Raw genomic sequence first — 23415 nt, 5'->3', positions numbered from 1 at the left:
GATTGTACCAGAAAATTGAAGTGGTGGAGAGTAATGGAGCACAATCCCATTTTTGCGGAACATGCATGCTTGGAGAACTGTGATGCTTGGCAAAAAGTCAGCTGATCACCAAAATCAACTTGATTCTTCCTCTGGAACAATGAATGTCATGGCATCCAGTGTTTGTTGAGATATTTCAGTCAGGAGCCAACAGGCAAATCTCCAGTCTGACATTTCCATCCTGAGAGCCACACTGCATGGTGGACAATGTTTCCCAGTGTTCAAATAGCTCAGGAAATAAAGCCAACTGTGTGCTTCTTCATGTTTGTTTTTATGCCCCCATGATTTCATAGTGAGTTTAAATGAAATTGATGATTTCTTTTTGGATTTAAAAGATTTTAATTTGTCGGTCTGATGTATCAGGTCTGCTGTGACAAAACGAGGCGGGTTAGTTTCTACACTGTAGATATCTGAAATATATCCATAATTTGGGGTAAACATTGTGTTTCCTGTATTTCCTGGAAACTGCTGAAAACATATATATATAAGTTTTAATTATTGGTTTGACAACAGAGCCCTGATATAGAGAGAGGACTGTTCAATGTAAATATGACGAGGGAAGCACCTAAAAAACTACAGTACCCTACCCTTCAGAAGGGAGTGAGGATAGTGATGATGACAGTACCCTCCCTCCCTTACTGAATGTTTTGTCTTTCTTTCTGTTTTTGAACTGTAATCATTTTTGTACGGTCCCTGGTCTATCTCCCTCTCTCTCACACACACACTGAAACACACTCACAGGCGGTTTATGTCTATTTCATAAACACAGAGAGAGAAAGAGGGAGTGAAAAAAGTAACATCAAGGGGCTCTCACAGAGTGCTAGCCTTGAGGTTGAATTAATAATCTGCACAATTAATCTTTTATAAGGAGTAATAGTTAGCCTTGCTGGGATATTTGCAACAACATAGAACAAGATGTCTTCTGACTTTAGAAGCACACACACGCACACAGATTTTCCATTGAAAGAAGAGGAGAGATGAATTTAGTTTTCTGCTCTCAAACATCTCACAATAATCACATATTTATGAAGGCTGATGTGAAGGAGGTAAACAAATACAACCAGGTGGATTATGTTTACACTTCCTATTGATCACTAATGTGGTTAAAGTAAACCAGGGTTAAACACAGAGGGCAGGGGATTCACTTTCATTCCCACCCTTTCAGTCATATTTCTTTAGCTGCTCTTAAGCATGGCAGAGGCAGCGTGTTCACTGTGAACGTCCACCTTACACGGTGCTGCAAAGAGCACTTAAACACTGGCTGAGTGAGAGGGCTGCTGCTGCTCCTAGGTTTTACTGTAAAGGAAGAAAATCACTGAAATAAAAGCAAGCATTGTCAGCCTGGCCATTATTCAGACTGCTAAATAGAACGTAAACTATTCTGATCATTTGTGCAAAGCACAATACAGAGTATATGGCTGTGTAAGGTGAAATGCTGTTTACATGGACTCTTTGAAATGCATCAGATGCTTTTGTTGAAAGAACAAACGTGACATGGGGAACAGAAACTGTTCTTTCATTCAAATGAAAATGACAGATTGTAATTCTGAAAAAAAAACATCATCAAATGAAAGGCAGATTGTCCTTTCTGTGGTAGCCCATTGCTACAGCTAGCCAGTTTTTGATGCAATTTTGACAGTGACAATAAAATGTTTATTAATTTTTGGATATTATCCAAAGTCTGTTGAAAGGTTTTAATTGGCGTAAATGGCTGGAAAATAAGCTTAAAGGATGAATCTGCAAATATTTTTCTCATGTTCAGAACAACACTGAATATGTCTGACCAATCTTCATGTGTCACAGAGCTAAAGATAACCCAACATTATTAATAAAAACTGTTCCTGCTACCACACTCAGTAGAACACCGGATGGATAATGCACCATTTCCTGCTGTTTGATTAATGTTAGGAATGACATTCACTGGTCCAGAGTCAGTCAGTGTCAACCAGGCCAGGCCTAGCACTTCATAATCAGTATATTATAACGTGACATGCACCTTAATCAATCACTGCTTTGTTGCACCACCCTGCATGCACACTAAGGGCGCTTTAAACGGACCAGAGTTCGTTTCCTCGGATAGTCCGGTTCGTTTGAGCAGAAGTGAAAGCTCATCTGAACTCTGGACCAAACAAGCGAACTCTGGTCCGTCTGAAAACGTGGGTCTCAGCCCACTTACAGTGGGAAAGCAAACGGACTATCCAGTGAACCAAAGATCAGACAGCCAATCAGGTTTTCTTCTTCCTGGTAAGTTCTTGTTTTGGACAGTACTGTCCCCAAATGAGCAGCTGTTGTAACTGTATGATGTTGTCCAGGCGGTTTGGTCCACTTTCCAAAGTGCAGTGCGAGTCCCCTGGACTATCCTGTTGTGGAAGCAACATAAGTGACCTTAAATCAAACACACTCATGATGTTGCATGACTAGCAGGTGCATGCTGGGTCTGGCCAATATGCTAAATGCCAATGGATGGATCCCACAGCAGTTAATCATGTTCACTTTAAGACTTTTGACCTCAGTGAGGCGTGTGACGCCTTTCTGCTGGTTTTGATCGTTCATCCTTGTTATGTTGTGACTGCAGTGCACTGACAGAAGGTCTGAAGCATTAAGAGGGACTGAGAGGCTGAGTGGATACTTCTGCTTTGATCACAGTGCTCACGGTATCGTTTAAACTGATGAGTAGAGGTAACCCTCCCTCCAGGCTGCAAGCCTGTGTGTGTAACTGTGCAGCTCTCTCTTTGCTCTAACACAGTGTGTGTTTGAGAAGTGTCTGTTTTATTCCACTCTGCCATGAGAAGAGGTTATTTCATCTCTGTACACTAATGATGCTCGCTGCATCTGCCATGATGTCCACAGACTTTTTATTTACTGTTGGTCGTTTATGTGTAATCGTCTGAGTTTGACAATTCCAGTGAGGCGACAATGAAGAATGTGGTGCTATAATTGGTAATCAGGTTTATATATAAAGGATAATCATTAGTTTGTATGTAAGGTCTCTATGATGTGATGTGTATACACTGACATGTTACTGCACTCCATGTCGGGGCCTAAATGTTCATTCATTTAATACGTCTATCATATATCATACTCACGTTCTTCAGAATATGGCAGACATGTAATATAATATCCATACATATATTCAATATTCATAACTATCTTTTCATTTGTGTATAATGACCGGTCCGGAGGCAAAATAACAAGGAAATGAGCCTTCAGGTGGCGATGGACAGAATCCAAACACTTAAATAATACTCTCAGTCTAATATCCAATCCAATCCCTTCCCTTAGTCACATGACTAATTAGGTGACAAACTCCCCTGCTCCCACTTCCTACTTACTTCTGTCCTGAGGAACCATACTTAAGGGGTCACGTCCCCCACTCTTTTGGTGTGACACCACGGGAGGACAGAGCAGCAGGTCGTAGTAAGTTTAGCTCAGTTAGCATAATAATTCAGTACACAGTTTGGTTGCAATAATCGTCACCCTCTGTACTTAGTCCATGTGTCTGAGTGGACAACAAGGCGGACCAGCCCTGCATCCTGTGTCTCCGCCCTCGCTGGAAATGCACACCTGAATCTAATCAATCAATAAATGTTATTTTTCCGCATCTCATATGCGTGCTTATTTCAATAAGTGCGTGAATATAGGGGTAACGGTGAGCCCGTTGTTACATTGTGTTTTATTACCTTAATGAGCCTTTTCCATCTTCTTTCATGGTGGGCCGCCATGCTGAACCACCATGTTTCTCCACTACCGTTGTTTCTCCTTCATGCTTGTGTAACAGCACCAAAGAAGCATTGGCTAAAATATTATTTAATAGATTTATTGGACAATGCCACTTCGGGACTTTCACCCAAAGATTCTATGTTAGTACTAGTTAGTTCACAGGTATTTTATAATGGGTCCCCACTGGTAAGTCTAAAAGAGAACTGAATTGGCAAAAATGTACATGCAAGTAATACAAGATAAGATGCCTACACGCAGGGGCTAAAAACACTACATGCAATAAACAGATGAAATAAAACGAGCCGCCTGTGGTACGTCACCTAATTTGTAGCACAGCAATACAACAACTGCTTTGCCAATCAATTTCCCGGATAAAAACTAACAAGTCTTCTTCACCTAGTGTCTACGAACAGGTCATCTTATGACTGTCGAATAAGAATAAAACAGACACTAAAATAACAATGAATAAAATGATATAAAAAACTATAATAAAAGAAAAATAAGAGGTAATTAAAACTCAGACAAAGCAGCAGCCTCTGCTGTGCCCAAACAATGGCGTTAGTACGGTATGTGGACTAAAACAGTTCACAAATTATGTGGTGCAGTGTTACCTCACTCTGTGATAATGCTGTCAATGTTGTTGGAAACTGACCAAGCAGACAATCACGCCAGTAGGTTTGTAGCTTTTGGCCCATGGAGTCTGGAGGGCAAGGGTGAAAGGGGAAAGCTGAGGGGTCGCTGTTTATAGTGGCGGTGACGTCAATGTGGGCATACCCCAACAGTTTCCACTGGTTACACTTCTCAGGCATCCTGAGACGAATGGATGGACAAAATAACAACACACCAGGAACAGAGATGGAGAAGCCTGCAGCACCAATTCACACAAATCCAAGCACAGGTAGAGAGTTGTGGAGTATTGGGAAGAGAATGGAGAATGTTGGATTAGAAATTGGATTGCTATTATTATTATTTTTGGAAGTGTTTGTTTTTTTGTATGTTTTCATAAACACACAGTCATCGCCACCAGAAGAGTCATTTTCTTGTTAATTTGCCTTCGGACCGCTCGAGTAGTCTGACACACTCCTTATCAATGTGGTCATAATTTTATAATATTTTTCATTACCTTTAGTCATTTAGCTTTTATCCAAAGCAACTCACAAAATGGGAAACAATCAGGGTACAGTGCAACAAGGTCATGTTGGTGTAGCAATAAGTACAACTCATGTAGACTGAACGGGCAACAAAGGCAACGTGATCAAAAAAGGGTTGTTGGTCATCAGACACCTAAGTTTCTCACTACCATTAGTCAATTTTAATGTCGATGTTGTAGTTTTTAGTCTTTGAGGGACAGCGAAATTATAAATTACTTCTTGTAGGTTATTATATACAAGATATTGGCTGATAATTGAGACCAAACTTAATTTGTTGTTTTCAGGGGAGCTAAGCCAGTTCTCTCAAACACACATTTTAAACACGTTTTCTTTCATTTATCTAATATTGATCCATACTACAGTATAACCATACACTGCTGTAGACCAAATTCTTCTGACCCCTGTTCCATTTGATTTTAAATTATGAAATAAATAATTGATTGCAAAAAGAAAGCCTTAGTCTGGTTTTCCCAGATTACCTCTTCAATCTCGAGTGTGCTGAGCTGACATCTTGTGCCTCCAAGTGGGTGAAGTCCAGGTAGCAGTAGGCAGGTGGGTGCACTGATGCTGTTGGTGCCAGTTTGGCGCTGTGCGCACACTTAACAGGAACAGGTTGTGTGCTGTCTTTTTCAGAGAGGGGCTGAGTTGTAATAGCTGTCTATCAGCCCCTCTTCATCTCTGTGTGTGTGTGTGTGTGTGTGTGTTTGTGTGTGTGTGTGTGTGTGTCATTGTCAATGAGAGGAGCTGAATCTAAGCTCAGGTGTTTTGTTTTTGTTTCCGCTCCATAATGAAGAAGTAATGAGCAGTCAGACAAGCTGTTGATTACCTTTTTCCACCAGTTCGCTGAGCGCTTGCAGATGGCTTGCAATTGTCTCTGCTCAGGTATATGTGTGTGAGCATCTGTTTGCATGTGTGTGCGCACTTCCTGTGTTTGTGTCCTGCCCGAGTGAGTGAGGATAGTATCAATAGCAGTTTCAATATGAAACAAAGCAGTTAGTGGCAGCCTCTTTACCCCAGGGGTGAATCAGGATTTCTTCTTTAGTGAAGTACTAATAAGGCCATTGGACAGTGATGGATGAAGCGTTCCTCAGGGACTGACACGTCAATTGTTCTTTCCATAATAGTTTCCTCTGAAGTGAATCAATCTAAGTTTTGCGAGGGGACCTTTGTGTGTGAATGTGTGTGCACGAACTAGAGTATGGAGAAGCAGTGGCCCGATGTCAGGCTGATACTACCTGATTAAAACAGGAGGTGTTATCCATCTCTGCCTGTTTCCAAACCATTACACCTTGGTAAATTGTTTTACTGAATTATAGCCTACGTGAAACATCACAATCTGGCCAATAGACGATACACAATCTAACAAGTTAAAGGAACGCTCCAGAGATTTATTATCACACTTACTCTGGAGATGAGAGACTCACAGATTTGAGATGAATGACCAAAATCTAAGCAGCAGAGGAGTTTTGAACTGCTTCTCAAACAGTACCAGTTTGATACTGATGCCTCTTTATTTTTATATAGTTATTCTTAAAGCAACATTGTGTAACTTTTCTGACATAAACTAACAGATGTTAACTCCTGTTGATCCACACTGACCTGTGATCAGGTGAACGGTGTCTCTGTCATTTGAACGTCTGTTCTCACACTAACTTTGGGCTCCGGGTCGGGAGAAGTACGTAACGCTTTACGGCACTAAGTCACACAGCACCAACTATTCGATTCTGGTGAAACTGGATCATATATATATATTTTTTCGGGTTTTCCCTCTGATGTCCTCCGGCTGCTCCGCCTCAACTCTCTGATGTGATGTGATTCACAGAGTTTCTGATGGACAGTAAATGTTTGCTCAGTGTTAGCTCAGTTTGTTAGCTGAACTGTTGATGGAAGTGGTGCTAGTGTTGTGCCAGAGCAGGAGCTGGGCAAGCAGGAATGTAACCAGGCTCAGCAGCCTCTATGGACATAATGAGGGACAAGGAGAATAAAGAGATGTTGATGGAGGGAGAAGAGAAAAGAGTAGAATCTGGAACTGACTTTTTTGGTGAGAGCTTGGTGAAATAAAAGGCTGTTGGACTAGTCAGTAATAGCTGTAGTTGTGTTGTTGCACTTGCTTGATGTTTGTTTGATGTTTCGACTTTTTAATTTTTGACTAGTAATATTCATATTAATGATAAATATAAAGATTAAACAAGTAATATCAACAAAATACATGGTTTAGCTGTCCATATTTAAAATGGATCCACAAAAAGATACATTATGTGTCTAAAAACGTGTAAGTTATCATGACTCACTCATTGTTGTTATGCAAGCTTGTTTTGTTGGTACTTTTTTAAATTGCTGATACTGCTGAAGCAATACGTTAGGATAAGTCCTTACTTGTAATTCTTCTTTATGCCAGTTAATTGAAATTAGTTGTTTTACTGTGTAATGAAACGTGGGTTCAGTCTGTAAGTGGAGCCAGTACAAATCAACTTTCGGAATGAAAGAATCTGAAAGTACAAGTCATTCAAAGTACTTAATCTTTTGAATCTTATTTTCAATCTTAATTGAAACATAAGCAAGTTACAAAGCATCATTTTTCTATGGCTATATTTTGCTCAAAGCTTTATCATTTCATTTTGCCAGAATGTTGATGGAAGAAAGGCATGAACACTATACAAATATTTAGACATGTTTTCACAAATCTGAGGTAAAGAGGGAGAAGGACTGCTCTCCCAAAGTCTTGTGTAGGAGGAGACCACTGATCGACTGATGGGCTCCCCTCATACTGTAACTCCCTCATACACACACAGTTTTAACTTTTGCCAGACTCCCTGGTTATGGCAAGCTGATGTGCTTTTATGGGGCTAAAAAAAGCTGAATATGAGTTGTGTTAAGATATGAATCCGTAGACTATGACTTTGATTTGTACAAGTAAAGAGGAACAGAAATCATCAACCAAATTAACATTAAAGTCTTTTCTCCCAGAGTTCTTCAGGCTCACAACCAGCATCACTGTTTTATCCAGTTCACATAAACACTTTACATTACCCTTATCACTGATGTGAGTGTGTGTGTGTGTGTGTGTGTGTGTGTGTGTGTGTGTGTGTGTGTGTGTGTGTGGATATCAGGCTGTGATGTCTCGAGTGAACAAATAATGCTTCCATAAAGAACTCTACATGTAGGAACACATGACAGAAATGAGCTTCAGCAGGAGGACATTATGTGAGGAGGGTTCCAACAATGCCACATTAGTTAGTGAACATAGCCAGCAGAGAACATGCTGGCCTTAATCAATAAAATTACCCTTTAAGCTGACTTTAAGCTCAGTCAAATTTAGGCCCTGTTTACACGTACACGGGTATTTTTAAAAACGGAGACATTTCCCTTCGTTTGTACCTATCTTTTACACGCAAACGGTGAATTCGCCTCTGAAAACGAATCTTTCTAAAAACTCCGGCTAGAGTGGAGATTCTGGAAAACTCCGGTTTTGCGTTTGCGTGTAAACTGAGATAAACGGAGTTTTAGGCAGCGGATGCGCCAAAAGTGCGACCAATGTTTACTTGTTGCTATGACGATGCTCATGGAAGCATTATTCTGATTGGCTTGCAGAGGATTCGCCTTCTTCCTACACTGCCACCCACAGGCTTGGCGTAGTTATGACGGCGCTCGATGGCGTATTTATGCGGGTTGACTTTTTTGAAAACGATGCTATGTGCACGATGTTATTTTGGAAAACGGAGGGAGGGAAATATTCGTTTCTCAACATACCCGGCTACGTGTAAACGTAGCCTTAAGCTGAACCTGGTGCAAAAGATTTTTGATTGAATTACTTTGCTTCTCAGAATGGATCCTCCTCCAAATTCGAACAAATGCTGTTGTTTTAAATGTTTGTGTAACCAAGCCTTTACCCAGAATATGGTTGATGGGTCAGTGGTTGATCGTGTGGCTAAGGTTAGAGTAGAAGATACTTCCATCATGACCATAATGTCATGTGGAATCTGCTATAGACAGTGTTGGGCAGTAGTGTTACTTCAGTAGCAGGGTTGCCTCATTGAACAGTCATTGTATGGAGCAAGGAAGGTAGCAGTTTACGATGATGTCGTTTAGCAACTGATGCTAAACCATCAGCACAACACCAGAGCTATTCAAACCAGCTCTGTTTACAGAATGTGACAGAAATGGAATATAATATTCATGTTTTCATTATAAGGAGTATAGGAGTATAATCAGCTGAAAACAAAATTGTTACCTTAGAATGAGTCTGTTATATCTAGAGGTCCTCTTCCACAGAGTTCACCATGTTGAACTCTCATGATTCTACAGTAGCCCAGAACAGACAAACTGAACACTGGCTCTACAAAGAGTTCTCTTGTGTTATGCAACCACTGTAGTTTCTTCTGCACATTAATACGGATTATTAATTTCCTTCTTTGATGGAATCAGAAATACAGCAAATAATAGGATAAAACTGCTATGCAAATAGAAGTATACTAATCTGGACGTATTTATTTATTTATTAATTATCAAAAAACAGATTTAAAAAAATTCAATATAAAATAATAAACCAAAATCTAATGAAGCTTTATTTTATACTTAGTACTCCATAAGTGTGGGCTGTGCAATCAGAAAGGTTTATTGCCAAGTAAGTTTTCACATACAAGGAATTTACTTTTGTGTTTTTGGTGCATAACAAACATAAAAATCAAGCACTAAAATATCTAAATATATGCATGATATGTTTGTTGTTGTTTTTAATTTAAGTAGTGTGAAGTATTCACCAGGTATTAGAATATAAATATGCACATAAATGTGTGAGATATTCAGCAAAATGTAGCAATTGAAAAGATGTAATTAAAAGGTGTGATGTACACTGTTCATACAGAAATACAAAAAGTTGATAGATGAACAAGAAAACATATTTAAAGCAGGAGCTGATGTAAGACAAGGGTTCTCTCACAGATCAGTGGTTGTGGTTACTGGGGTCAGGACTCATCAACCATCCAGGGGAAAACAAGTTTAACTTAACAAGGTTTTGTCTTTTTTTTTCCATTTTTGACGTTCATATCTATCACTGTTATGTTGTTTTTGATACTTTCCTCCTCCTACTCAGATCATTTTGAATTTGGAATGCAAATTAATTTTTTTCCAGGAAAGGTAACCTTTCAGAGGATATTCACTAAAATAAAATAAGCCTCAACTCAATGCTAATCTAATCTAAACACAACATGGATCATGTTGTCTTAAATGACTCAACAACTTTAATGTAAAGGATGTGGGATGAAAAATACAAAATCGATGACTCATTTTTTTTTCAGTCATCAGCTAACACATGAACATCAAAAATATATTGCATGTTGTTAATCTAGGTTACAGTGTCTACAGGCTGTGTCCAAAGAAATCCACCAACCAGATACTTGTATAATAATTCAGTCCAAAGTCGTCGTTGTTGTTAGCATAGCTGTCTGTGAATGGTTTTCCACCAGACAGCACAGCAACGTGAAAGTTGTTGTTGATGAGTACTTTTCTGTATAAACCACAGTAAAAGTCTTTTAAAAGCAGCTTCAGCTGTTTCTGCTTGTTCTATTCCTCACTGCAAAATAAGTGTAGTTTAATATTTTGGAAATGTGTGTATTTTGTTTCTTTATGAGAGCGAGATGTCCAGATGGATATCAGTGTGCGTCACAGGAAGTACAGAGCTGTAGTCAGAACATGCTTAGTCTAGTTTATTGTTAAAACTGGAAACGGGAAAACATCTAGCATGCTGCTAGTCAAAGTTCAAAAATACATCCACCAACATGTTAAAGCTCACTAATTAGCACATTTCTCTTTCAATCTCAACAGAAACAGAAATGTACACATACAAAAGTCAGTGACTGAATACACCTTCCTGATATCTTGTCACACTGAGGTTGCCACGAACATTTTGTCTTTATCCAAGTGCATAAGCTTTGTATGTTGGCTGGATGGAATGGGTTGGATGGTGGGTTAAACCTCACCCAAGAAAAACGGTGCATGTGTCCTGATCTGAGTGCTGCCTTAGAGGTGAAACTCTGAAGGTTTTTGAGTTTTTGTGTCATGTTTTTTTTATTATTATTATTATTAAATAGCAGCACTCTCTGGTGGGTTATGATGGCTGGACAGTAAGAAGAGTGATTTCAATGATTCACTTGAACTCCAAGTGCAAATTGTAGAACAGGTTTCAGAGAGTAGAGAGGACATGTCCCCTCGTTCTCGGGGGAAATTACCCCCTTGCTTCGGCAAAGAAAAGAAGATTCCTTACTATTAGCATATGACAGTGACCTATTTGTCCTATACTCTATGTAGGATGGGTCAGCTACTTCATATTCAGACTCTATTAAGACTGAGCCGGTCACTCTGGAATCAGTTGTGTATGTAAAATATTCAGCTTTGCCTTCGTGGATATAATGAAATTGTTAACATGCAGGTATCCAAATGATCTCAATGCACTCAGTCACTGGAGTCACCTGTGGAAAATGATTCTATTATCCTCTTTCTTCCTTGGCCCTGAACACTCTCATTGGCTGCAGCCAGACTTCTCCCTTGGATGTGAGTGGATGAGATAAAGAAGAAATGGCTGTTGGCTTGGCTCTGCATGAACCATCTCAGAGATGATCCATCTCCACTGGGTTTCCATCAGGACTTCTGTCTGAACTTGTCTCCATTGTCTCCTCTGTTTATCTGCTGCTGCTCAAGCTGTCAGACTACACAGCAGTTTCTGTCTGCACATACTTTCAGCGCTGCTCTCGGAGGTTTGATTATTTTTTATTTTAAACTTGAGTAAAGGTTTAACCTTTCAAATCCTTTAGAGCCTAATAGATAATGTTCTTTAGAGCAAACAGATTCCTACCCAGTCGGCGCTCCTGTTTTAGCATACAGTAAAGTCATCTTAATCATTGTGTCGTGGGGCATAAGTGCCAGTACGGGTACAAAACAAGACTCAAGTAACACGGGACTCAAGGCCAACTCACACCGAACGCGGAACGGAAGCGGAACGGAACTGTATTACACTCAATACAATAGTATAACTGTAAACTCTTTTCAAAGCTTTGGTACATTTGTGTGAAGTATGTCAGCATGAAAACGAAAATTAAAAGATTGCAGTATTAGCAAGAAATCAGGATGACTTAATTTATAAATTATAATGAACAGAACGTTTCACACACAAACATTAAATATTGAGCGAAACATGGAATAAATTGTTTTTGTTGACTGTTCGGACAACATCTTTGTTTGAATCTCTTCTTAAAACAACTGAAACAAATTGTTTTTGATAATATAAACATTTTATCCTTTATTTTTCTGGAATTGATATGAGTCTGAATATGAATCTACTTAACAATATATGAATAAGTTCTGAAGTGGTAACCCTCCCCTTTGCCCCAATCATAGACTTGCACATTTAGTGAAGGTGACAAAATAACCATAAAGTATGATTATATATATAATAAAATCTCCTTCTCACCCCGGTGGGGTGGTATCCGTGTCATCCTCAAGCTCAGGTCCTCTGGGAGTTTGAGGGTTCTGCGCAGTATCTTCGATGTGCACTCTTCTGGACTGAGGCTTTAGATGTTCCTGGGATTTGCTGGAGCCACTCTCCCAGTTTGGGGGTTACTGCCCCAAGTGCCCCCACTACCACGGGGACCACGCAACCCTTGACCTTCCACACCCGTTCCAGCTGCTCTTTCAACCCTTGATACTTCTCAAGTTTCTCATGTTCCTTCTTCCTGATGTTGGCGTCAGCTAGGATCACTACATCTATCACCACTACCCTCTTCTGCTCTTTGTCCACCACCACTATGTCCGGTTGGTTAGCCAGGACCTATTTGTCAGTCTGGAAGCTAAAGTCCCACAGCACCTTGGCCCTGTTGTTCTCAGCCACCTTCTGTGGTATGGCCCATTGGGATTTAGGTACTTCTATTCCATACTGGTTGCAGATGTTCCTGTATACTATCCCAGCCACTTGGTTGTGCCTCTCCATGTACATTGATCCAGCTAGCATCTTACACCCTGCTACTATGTGCTGGACTGTCTCAGGGGCTTCTTTACACAGTCTGCATCTTGGGTCTGGTCTACTCTGGTAGATCCTGGCCTCTATAGCTCTTGTGCTGCCATGATTAGTGTCTCTGTGCTGTCTGTCAGTCCTGCATTATCCAGCCACTGGTAGGATTTCTTGATATCAGCCACTTCCTCTATCTGACGGTGGTACATGCCATGTAGGGGTTTGTCCCTCCAGGTTGTCTGTTCCTCCTCCTCTGCACCCTCATCAGGGTTCTGCTGCCTGAGACATTCACTTAGCAGTTCATCCTTCGGGGCCATCTTTCTGATGTATTCTCGTATTTTCGATGTTTCATCCTGGACCGTGGCCTTGACGCTCACTAGCCCTCGGCCTCCCTCTTTCCGCTTAGTGTATAGCCTCAGGGTGCTGGACTTGGGGTGGAACCCTCCATGCATGGTGAGGAGCTTTCTAGTCTTGATATCTGTGGCTTCTATCTCCTCCTTTGGCCAGTTTATGATGCCAGCGGGGTATTTGATGACTGGTAGTGCGTACATGTTGATGGCTTGGACCTTGTTCTTACCATTCAACTGACTTTTCAGGACCTGCCTTACTCTCTGGAGGTATTTGGCTGTGGTTGACTTCCTTGTGGCCTCTTCATGGTTTCCATTAGCCTGTGGGATGCCAAGGTACTTGTAGCTGTCTTGGATATCACCTGTGTTGCCCTCTGGTAGGTCAATCCCCTCAGTCCGGATCATCTTGCCTCATCCCCTCAGTCCGGATCATCTTGCCTCTCTTTGAGACCATCTGGCCATACTTGTCCAATCCGAATGACATCCCTATGTCATCGCTGTAGATCCTGGTGGTGTGGATCACTGAGTCTATTTCTTCCTCATTCCTGGCATACAGCTTGATGTCATCCATGTAGAGCAGGTGGCTAATTGTTCTGTACCCGTACCTGCTCTTCCTGATGATCTGACTGAGGGGGTTCAGGCCTATGCATAACAGCAGTGGTGATAGCACATCTCCTTGGTATATGCCGCACTTAATGTTGACTTGGGCAATGGGTTTTGAATTGGCCTCTAGGGTTGCCTTCCACATTTCCATTGAGTTCTGGATGAAGGTCCTGAGGTTCCTGTTGATCTTATACAGTTCCAGGCATTCCAGTATCCATGTGTGCGGCACTGAGTCGTAGGCTTTCTTGTAGTCAATCCAGGCAGTGCACAGGTTGGTCTGTCCCTTTTTACAGTCTCGGGCGACTTGGCTTGGCTCCCCTGGTGTGTTACTGCCAATTCCTTTCTGTGCCTCGCTTATGTATTGAGCCACATGTTTACTCATTTTTGCTGCAGTGATGCCTGACAGGGCCTTCCATGTTGTGCAGAGACAGGTGATTGGCCGGTAGTTGGATGGGATGGGTCCCTTCTGGGGGTCCTTCATGATTAGGACTGTCCTGCCTTGGGTTAGCCACTCTGGGTGGGTCCCATCCCGCAGCATCTGGTTCATCTGTGCTGCTAGGCGTTCATGGAGTGCAGTTAGCTTCTTCAGCCAGTATGTATGGATCATGTCGGGGCCTGGTCTTTGACACTCTTTCTTGGATGTCTGCCATTGAGATGGTTACTGGTTCTTGTTCTGGGAGGTTGTTGTAGTCAGCTCTTAGTCCACTAACCATTGGGCATTGGTGTTGTGTGATGCCTTTCTTTCCCATATGTCTTTCCAGTATTTTTCCACCTCAGCTCCTGGTTGTTGTTGTTTCCCTACCACTGAGAGTACACCATGGCTGGTTCAGTGGAGAACAGATTGTTTATTCTCCTGGCCTCTCCCTCCTTGGTGTATCTCTTCAACCAGGTGGCCAGAGCTGTTAGTCGCTGTTTGGCAGTTTTGAGTGCCTCTGGTATGGAGAATGAGTTGTACTTCCTGGGTGCCCCTTTATTCACCATTTTTTCCTTTCTGGAGTTCAGCTAGCTGGCTAACTTCTCTCCGTGCTGCCTTTATCTTGGCCTCTAATCGTCTCTTCCATGGTGGGTATTGTTTGTTATGTCCCAAGCCCACCTTGTATCCAAGCATCTCCATGATCACTGTTGCTGTACTGTGTATCAGCTTGTTGGTCTCAGTAATGGTTCTTGTGGAGATTGTCTTCAGAGCAGCATTCACATCCACTAGTAGGTCTTCTGAAGGTACTTGGCAACTCAGCTTCGGTATTCGTCGGGGGCTCCAGGTATCTAGTTGGGTCATAATCTTCCTTCTCAGGTCAGCAGCTCTTGTGTTGAGGCTGTTGGTAACTGTTGGGGCTTGGTACCCAATCTCTGGTTGTGGGGATGATGATGACATCTCCCCGCTGACCTGTCGTCCTGGCTCCCCCTTGCCATAGCATTGTTGTATTTCATTAATCTCTAGTTGTGATAGTAGATTTCGATTACAGATGTTGGAACACTGGGCTAATAGCTGTTTCTTTCTTAGCCTTGATTTCGAAGTATCCAATGGTCCCACATTCGCTGTATGTATCCCCTCTCTCTGGTATTGCTTGTATAGTAGCATTCCAGCAACTCCATATTTTCTGCCCTCATCCAGCTGTGTTTTGTTCCAGTAGCCCATTTCTCATCAGTTTGCCCTGGTCCCCTAGCAACTGACGCAGACCTTGTTGACCCGGGCGACGTGACAGTCAGTCTCCATGGTGGAGGTGGGGTCACATTACTAGAACATAAGAAGCTTTAAAAATACTGGAAATTATTTCAAAATAAAAGTAAGACTAAGGCTCCAGATAGGCGTGGGTATGCTCAGCTACAGCATGTCTTTAATAGAAGAGGGAGAACATTCTGTCTTTGTCGCATGATAAAGACACTATTCTGAGAATGTGCTGCATATAGCTTATCAATATATCTATTGGTCCTTATTGTCACATTACAGTGGTCCCTCCTTTATCACGGGGGATACGTTCTAAAAATAACCCGCAATGAACGAAATCCGTGAAGTAAGTTTTACAATTATTATACATGTTTTAAGGCCGTAAAACCCCTAACCACACACTTTTATACACCTTTTTACACGCATTTTGTACAGTACTCCCTTAATCAGGACGCAGAACACATGTGCCGTTCTCCCTTAGCCAATTTAGGACGCAGAACACAATGCGCGTTCGTATGTAAAAAAAAAAAGCATGCAAAATTACACTGAAAAGAATCCGCGAAACAGCGAGTCCGCGAAAAGTGAACCGCGATATAGCGAGGGACGACTGTATTGTAAACTCAGGAGAACTATTGTGAGGATCCTGTAGGACTAACAATGATCTGATTGGACAGCAGTTGGGCTATGACACATTTTGATCTGCTACTGTAAAGTGAAGCAGGCCATGCAGCAAAACGAAACATGTTTACACAGACTGTGTGTGCAGAGTGAGAGGTGGAGGCTGGGCTCGCTTTCATCACATGGAAATCTACTGAAAGACTGCAAAAGTGTTTGAGAGGAGCAAATGGCCTTGTTTTGACTGACCACCCACCCCCCTCTGCTTCCCCTCCCCTCATCACCATACCTGTCATGGTACACACACACACACACACACACACACACACACACACACACACACACACACACACACACACACACACACACACAGGCATTACCTACACAGTTGTAGAGTCCAAAAGGCAAGCAAATGTTGCTGTAAACTTGTTTGTTTGGGGTTGTTCTGTTGTGCTCTGTGTGCGTGCATATGTGTGTGTGTGTTTGTGCATGTGCATGTGTGTGTGTGTGTGTAGCGTATAACCTTAATCTATAGTGAGGACGCAGCAAACTAAAAGACAGACGATCAGAAGAAGAACACAAATGTGCATTAATGAATAAACTGATAATGTTTCAAAGTGTACAGTTTTGGTCAACATGGATTATTTTACTTTGCTCATTAGTGGAACACTAATGTGTGATGCTGAACTTCAATACTGATATTATAGGTCAACTTCATATTAACTTCATTTTAAATCTGTTTTTTGTTGTAATGCAAACTAAAGTGACAAAGTGAAAATGATCATGCCAGTCTTGGTAAATAATTTGATGGAAAAATAAAGTACAGAGAAATACAGAGATCCAAGATCTTTTTGATGTCAATTCTCACAATAAATCTAAAAAGGTTAGAAAAAACAACATCAAATAAATCTGAAAATAAAATGTCTGAAGAGAAAATCAACCTCACCACAACCCTTCTTCCAGTCCACTAGTTTCCATAGTGGGGATTGTGAGAAAGCAAGGGACGAGATGATTTTCAGAAAACAGATAAAATGTTCAAACCTTTAGCATATTTTAGCCATAAATGCAACAAAACATAGAAATAGTTACATTTGAAATAAGAGCCTTGTTTTGTTTTTGTTTTTTTATTAGCAGCAACAACAACATTATTAGCTAAGCATCATTCTAAACGTTACGTGTAGGTATGTATGTAGGTAACAAGGATAAATCATCTGACATCTGTGGTTAGTGGGTCCCAAATCACTGGTACCAATATTTTGGGAGTCGCAGGCTTAAAAGTTTGAAACCTGTGTTCTAGTCGATTCAACAACTTCACCTGAATCTCTGTATGTAAAACAAACAGAGACATTCATTAATGCACCGTGATTCTGCTCATTCTGTTTTACTATGCTGTTTGAAACTCTCTCACCATGCATACATAGAGGTTAAGTTTGGCACTGGACGTGTATTACTCAGTGCAGAACTGTCCAATATGAACATAACTGTTATGCGTAACATAACATATTTTAACTGTGATGCTTCCTAAGATTCATTTTACTTTGACTTTTATTGAGGCCATCTGTCATAACTTCTCTGCTGTGAAAATGTATATTAAGTGAACTAATTTATAAATGAATAGATCTACAGCTATATGTTGTTATTCATTGTTCCTTCTTTACCATATCTATTATCTATGTATTTCCTTCATGCAATAATAAGAGATTTGTAGCTTTAATATCTCATATTTCTGACCTCATTGTGATTTGATTAGATTTTTCTTTTGTTGATTACTTATTTGTGTTTGCACATGAAATGATTGATTTAATTCTTTGTTGTTGTTTTTTCCTCGAGCTTGTTTAAAGAAATGAATTTTATGTTCAGCTGATCATCATGGGAACATTTTTTCCCACTTGTTTAAGAAATATGAGGACACACCGCCTTCATTAACGAAGTTTAATTTGACAAGTCAAACCTGATCTTTGTTTAATCCAAGCTGTAGAGGAGAAGTCATTTTTTTCAGACTTTGAGCCAAAACAAGCTGCTTTAAAAACATTCAGTGCTGTCAGGGGTGAAGTACCTGATTTTCATTTCTCTACAATCTGTGAGCATCAATCAGCAAAATGATGAAGAGAAACTAACATTGTCAATGCAAGCCATTTATTGAACACATCCCTGAACAGTTAAAGACATTTAATCAACCAGAGACAATTAACAACACAGAAAATGGCATATTTATAGACAATAAAAGTAAATGTAAATATACAGAGCAGCTCGAGATCACTCTATATAAACTTATTTACAGAGACCCAACAATTCCCACAGGGGGAAAGCACTTGTTAAGGGTGGCAAGGAAAAACTTCCAATAAGAGACAAAAAACCTGGAGCAGAACCCGGCTCACAGTTGATGGCCATCTGAGACTTGTTGCAGGTATAAATATCCTCAGTCATCTAATATTGTTTAGTCTGCTGTAACATTACTTCAGATTTTATACACTGCCTGTCACTATTTGTCAACAATCTATAGTCAAATAATCTTTGAGCTCTCACAACATTTGTTCAGTGAAGTCAGTGTTCCTCTGTGCGACTGTTGTTTAGCTTCTTATCACCTTTTTTCTTAAAGTTTGTTTTTTTTTCATCAGAAATGAATTCAGTTTAATAAATCCTTAGAAACTGTTAATGGACCCATTGAAAGGTGTTGAGGACATTCTTCACATGTGACATCAGTCTGTAGAAATGTGTTTTCATGCATTCCCTTATGGTCTGGTGTAAAAGAGAAGAAACCTCAGAAAAACAGAACAATTATTGGTGTTCAGCGTTCAATGTGTAAAGTGTGAATGTGAAAAACTTTCATAAAGAATGTGAGCAAACAAGAGTTATAACATGAATCCATCTTGAACTGTCACAAAGGAAATGTGAGTGTGAGGAAATGTTTTCATCAGGGGAACTCTTTGAGAAATGTACAAACTTTTAGACTTCAATGCAGTCTGAGGGTTGAACAGAGTCTAAATGTAGCTCCTCAGCCACAGTTTGCTCAATAAAGTTCTCCCTTGATGAATATTCTTCAATAACTTTGCATGAGGGGGGTCAGTAGCAATGTTTTCAGTAGACATAAAACATCATTTTCTATATTTACACTGTCACATTATTACTAATTGATCTTTACAACGAACAACTGTACTGTTACACCACTGTAATACCATATACTGTCAGTGATTCATATTCTCATATTCACTGTACAATGAAGGCTGTGGCACTTTTGAATAAGAAAACCAAATAAAGAACTGCTATGAGGTTGGATAAGCTGCCGATTGTGTGCCTGAACATTTTACTGTTGGGTTAATGCGATGTCTTGCACCATGAGAGGACAGACAAATCTGGATAATTTCGCTCATAAAGACAAACAAAGATAAAGGAAAGGAAAAGTTGCTCCCTGTAGATCATAAAGTCTGTCCGCTGAAAGTCTTATCTGAATGAAACAAACATAACCACCACCAAAGCCCAGAGGAAGCTAACTCAATTTAAAGATGAACTCAACTATGACATCAAATAAAAGCAGTAAACTAACTGCTGTGAACACACACACACACACACACACACACACACACACCCGACTTGCCTCAGGCCACATGAGCCTCCACAGCAGGGCCCTGCTGGACAACACCATTTAGACATGACGGCCCTTATCACTGATGTGCGTGTGTGTGTGTGTGTGTGTGTGTGTGTGTGTGTGTGTGACCACTATGACACTAAGCAGCCTCCATCCTGGGTGGCTCTGCCTTCCCTCCCCCCCTCCCCCAGAGCATGTTGACTGGAGCCAGTCCAGACCAGGGAAAGTCAGGGCAGGGTCAGCAGAGAGAGTGTGTGGAGGTGTGTGTGGAGAATGTGTGTTTGTTTGCTTTAAAGTTTGAAAGTGGGGGAGGATGGGTGGGATTGATCCACAGATAATATCAGCCTGTGGGCTCAAACTGCTGGTGTGTGGGTGTGTGTGTGCACATGTGTGTGTAATCTTAAAAATCTAAAAGGATAAAGTTTGACATGTGAAAAGTTTCCTTCAGTGTGATGCAGAACAACAGAACTAAAATTCAGGTTTGAACTAAATGTCTCTTTTTTTTGACTCACAAACAACAAACAAAATGCTGAACACTGTCATCATTTTATTTCTGTTAATAATTAATTAATTAATTAATACCGATACAATATTCAGCAGATGATTTATGATTTGAACATAATGATCAATGAAAATAAATGCATGAAAATTCTAATCAGATAAATAAAACAGTAAATGAGGCATTTGATTTGTGCTCAGAGGTTTTAAATCTATGTCTCTGTTTTAACATCATATTATATCATCTACAGTTTCAGAAGGAAAAGAACAACAATATTTCTAAAACAAACAACTCACAGAAAAGTGAAAGCTGCTCTCTGTGATCTTTTGACCTCTGACTTCCTGTAAAGCCCATGGAATGTTTTGAACTGCAGAAGATTCTTCCCATCAGTCAAACTGAAGGTTTGAATAAAAAACACTAAAACTCTGTTTTCTGTTTTTCACATGACTTCTATTAAACATTAAAAAAAATCTGATCTTTTTCTTCCCACATTCAGCATGATTCACTGTGTGCGTGTCAGATCTGTGAGCAACTGAAGGCCATCACCGTCTGTCCACACCAAGCAGCAGCCTCTGGTTCTGGGAAATGAAGCCAATGCAGAAGTGCTAAAAACTGTAATTTCTCGAGCGGCTGCAGAAGTGAGTCAACCTCCATTGGCACCCATATTAAAATGTCCAAGTTAACAGCAGAAATCAACATGTTTACAGCCTGGTTCAGACAACTGTTTGGTCTCTATAGCTAATTTCCCCGTTCATGACATAATTTTTTTAACTCGCCCGTTATGCGTCGCATAGTTTCAGCTAGTTTCGTCACTGTGTGTGGTCCACACCAGCTCAGTGTCCGAGCAAAGACACCAAGCAACATCAAGCTTTCTCTGCTTCCTCTAACTTGTCATCTTCACTCTTATCCTTCCTCCACTTATCTCAGTGTCTCGAGCAGTTTTTCTTCTGCACACACAGCTCCCACACAACATGTCCAAACATTAAAAGAACATTAACATAACACAACTCTGCAGCATATTCAATAATATGAAATATAAATATGAGCAGTGTAGAAGTAGATGTAGATGTTTTTCACTCTGGAACCATCATGTAACATCGCTTTCATTTTATTTTAGGCTCATCTGTTTATCATTTCCACTGGCACTCTCCCTCCCCCGTGCTCTCTCTCTCTCTCTCTCTCTCTCTCACACACACACACACACAGTTGTATCCAGAGGCCTAAAGCTAAAACCATCCCCAGAGACATGTTCAACAGCCCCTTGAGCAGCCCCCATCCCACCCCTCTCTGATCCCAGCACTGTCGGGGGAGAGGAGGGGAGAGCAGTTCCCCTCCACATACAATAAGCACCCAGGATTCATCTGAGGAGAGGTCTGTATCCCCGTCCCTCTACCTGTCACATGAAGTTTTTGTATTTGTTACAGCCACATATTACCCAGAAAGCTTAGGACTGTTCCAGAACATTCTGAGGAAATAAAGGTTCACTTAAAAAGTTTACTTCTTTCTTTCTTTATTTTTTTAAATAGTGTGTTTTACCCAGAACGCCCTCCCTGCTCATGACAGGGGCATTCAAACCTGACATGGTTCACAGTGGGGCTGTCATGGGGCCTAAAGAACTCATGACAGCAATATCTGTTGGTATCGTTAGAAAATTTGAAGAAAGAAAATGCAGCGAGGTGGAGAGAGTGACCGTAACTGCACAAAAAGAACAGTGGCACTGCATGAAAAGACATCGTATCGTCTTGAGTGATAGTCAGTCAGTATGCATGTTTAAATATCATGCTTATCATATGATGAGATAGATGAGACTTTTTTTTTTTTTTACTTGTGTCCTCAGATGTAGATGTGGAGTCACAAATGTATGTGACGGCCTGTTAAGTGGCTGTGGGTGGAGGTTAGAGGGAGCTGATTCCTGCTGCTCCATTTCTCTGAAACATGCTCTTTGAATGTTGGACATTAGATTTATTTTCCTTTGTGTCTGTGAAAATTAAATAAGAGATTATTAACATGCTGCTTCATGGAAATTTTCTTTGTGTGTGTGTGTGTGTGTGTGTGTGTGTCCTGTCTTTTCTTTTTTTAACGTCAAGGATAACAGATATTAGGAAGTGGTTTATATTATAAAGTAGCTCTGTGCTGAGAACTCTATCTGATATGTATGATATGACTAAATGAGCAGCAATCCAATTAAAAGTTTGCAAATAATTATATATTAAAATTTGATTTTGATTAAAAATCTGATGTCCTGACCAAAAGTGTTCCATGTAGTAACAGGGTGAAGTTTTCAGAAACAAAATGTCAGCAGCACAGTTTGCTCTAGTTTCCTGTCCTGTCCTTCCTGCTGAGATTTGTTCAAGGCCCGTCACTCGTTCATCCACATCTGAAGAGCCCATAATCACCCTTCACGCACACTGTCCACATTTGCCTGCGGTTTTATTTCCACCCGTGCTGATCATCGGGGAATTCCAGCACCGATTCACCGTGATGACTTTTTTTTTATGCGTGTGTCCGACGGCATCTGCAAAAGACGAGAGCTCTGACATGAAAAAGTTCAGCCTCCTATAATCCGCTTTGCCTTTGTGAAGTGAGTGACTTTGAAACTCACTATTGCAATTACTCCACCACGCCACCGCCACCCGCCCTCCCCTCTTCTCTCAACTCACCGGAAATAGAAAGCGAGAAGCCACTCTCTCTATTTCACCGTCCGCCTCTCTTCAAATCCTCCCGTTTGTTTGGGGAATTGTAAGTCTCTCTTTTTTTTTTGTTCTTAAATCATCTTTCATTATACTCTATTGGTTTTTCTCATTTGGAGCCTGGTGTGCATAAATGCACATGGAAATTAAAACTTTTTGGTTTGTGACAGAGATTAGCGTCAAGTGGAGGTCAAACATAATAGCTTCCATTTAACAAGAAAATAGATATGATTATACTGAGCTTGCTCTGTTCAACTTTTGTCCTCAATCTAAACAGTGCTGCTCCGATAGCTCTGCCCTCATTACGCAGCAACAAAGAGGCCTGGACTGCCGGTTCACACCGCCGCTCCTCGCTATTAGTCATCCTATATTTAACATCAGAATGGAATTCTGAAGCCAAGAAGAGAAAGAAAGAGAAACTTTGTCTGTGCTATTTACCCCTCCTCCATGTTTGCCTGTAATATTTACATCAAGGCGTCGGAAGCACAAATCGATGA

Source organism: Larimichthys crocea, chromosome I, assembly GCF_000972845.2.
Source record: "Larimichthys crocea isolate SSNF chromosome I, L_crocea_2.0, whole genome shotgun sequence".
In the NCBI taxonomy this organism is placed as follows: domain Eukaryota; kingdom Metazoa; phylum Chordata; class Actinopteri; family Sciaenidae; genus Larimichthys; species Larimichthys crocea.
The sequence above is the reverse complement of the archived record's forward strand: the minus strand, read 5'-3'. Positions refer to the sequence as shown.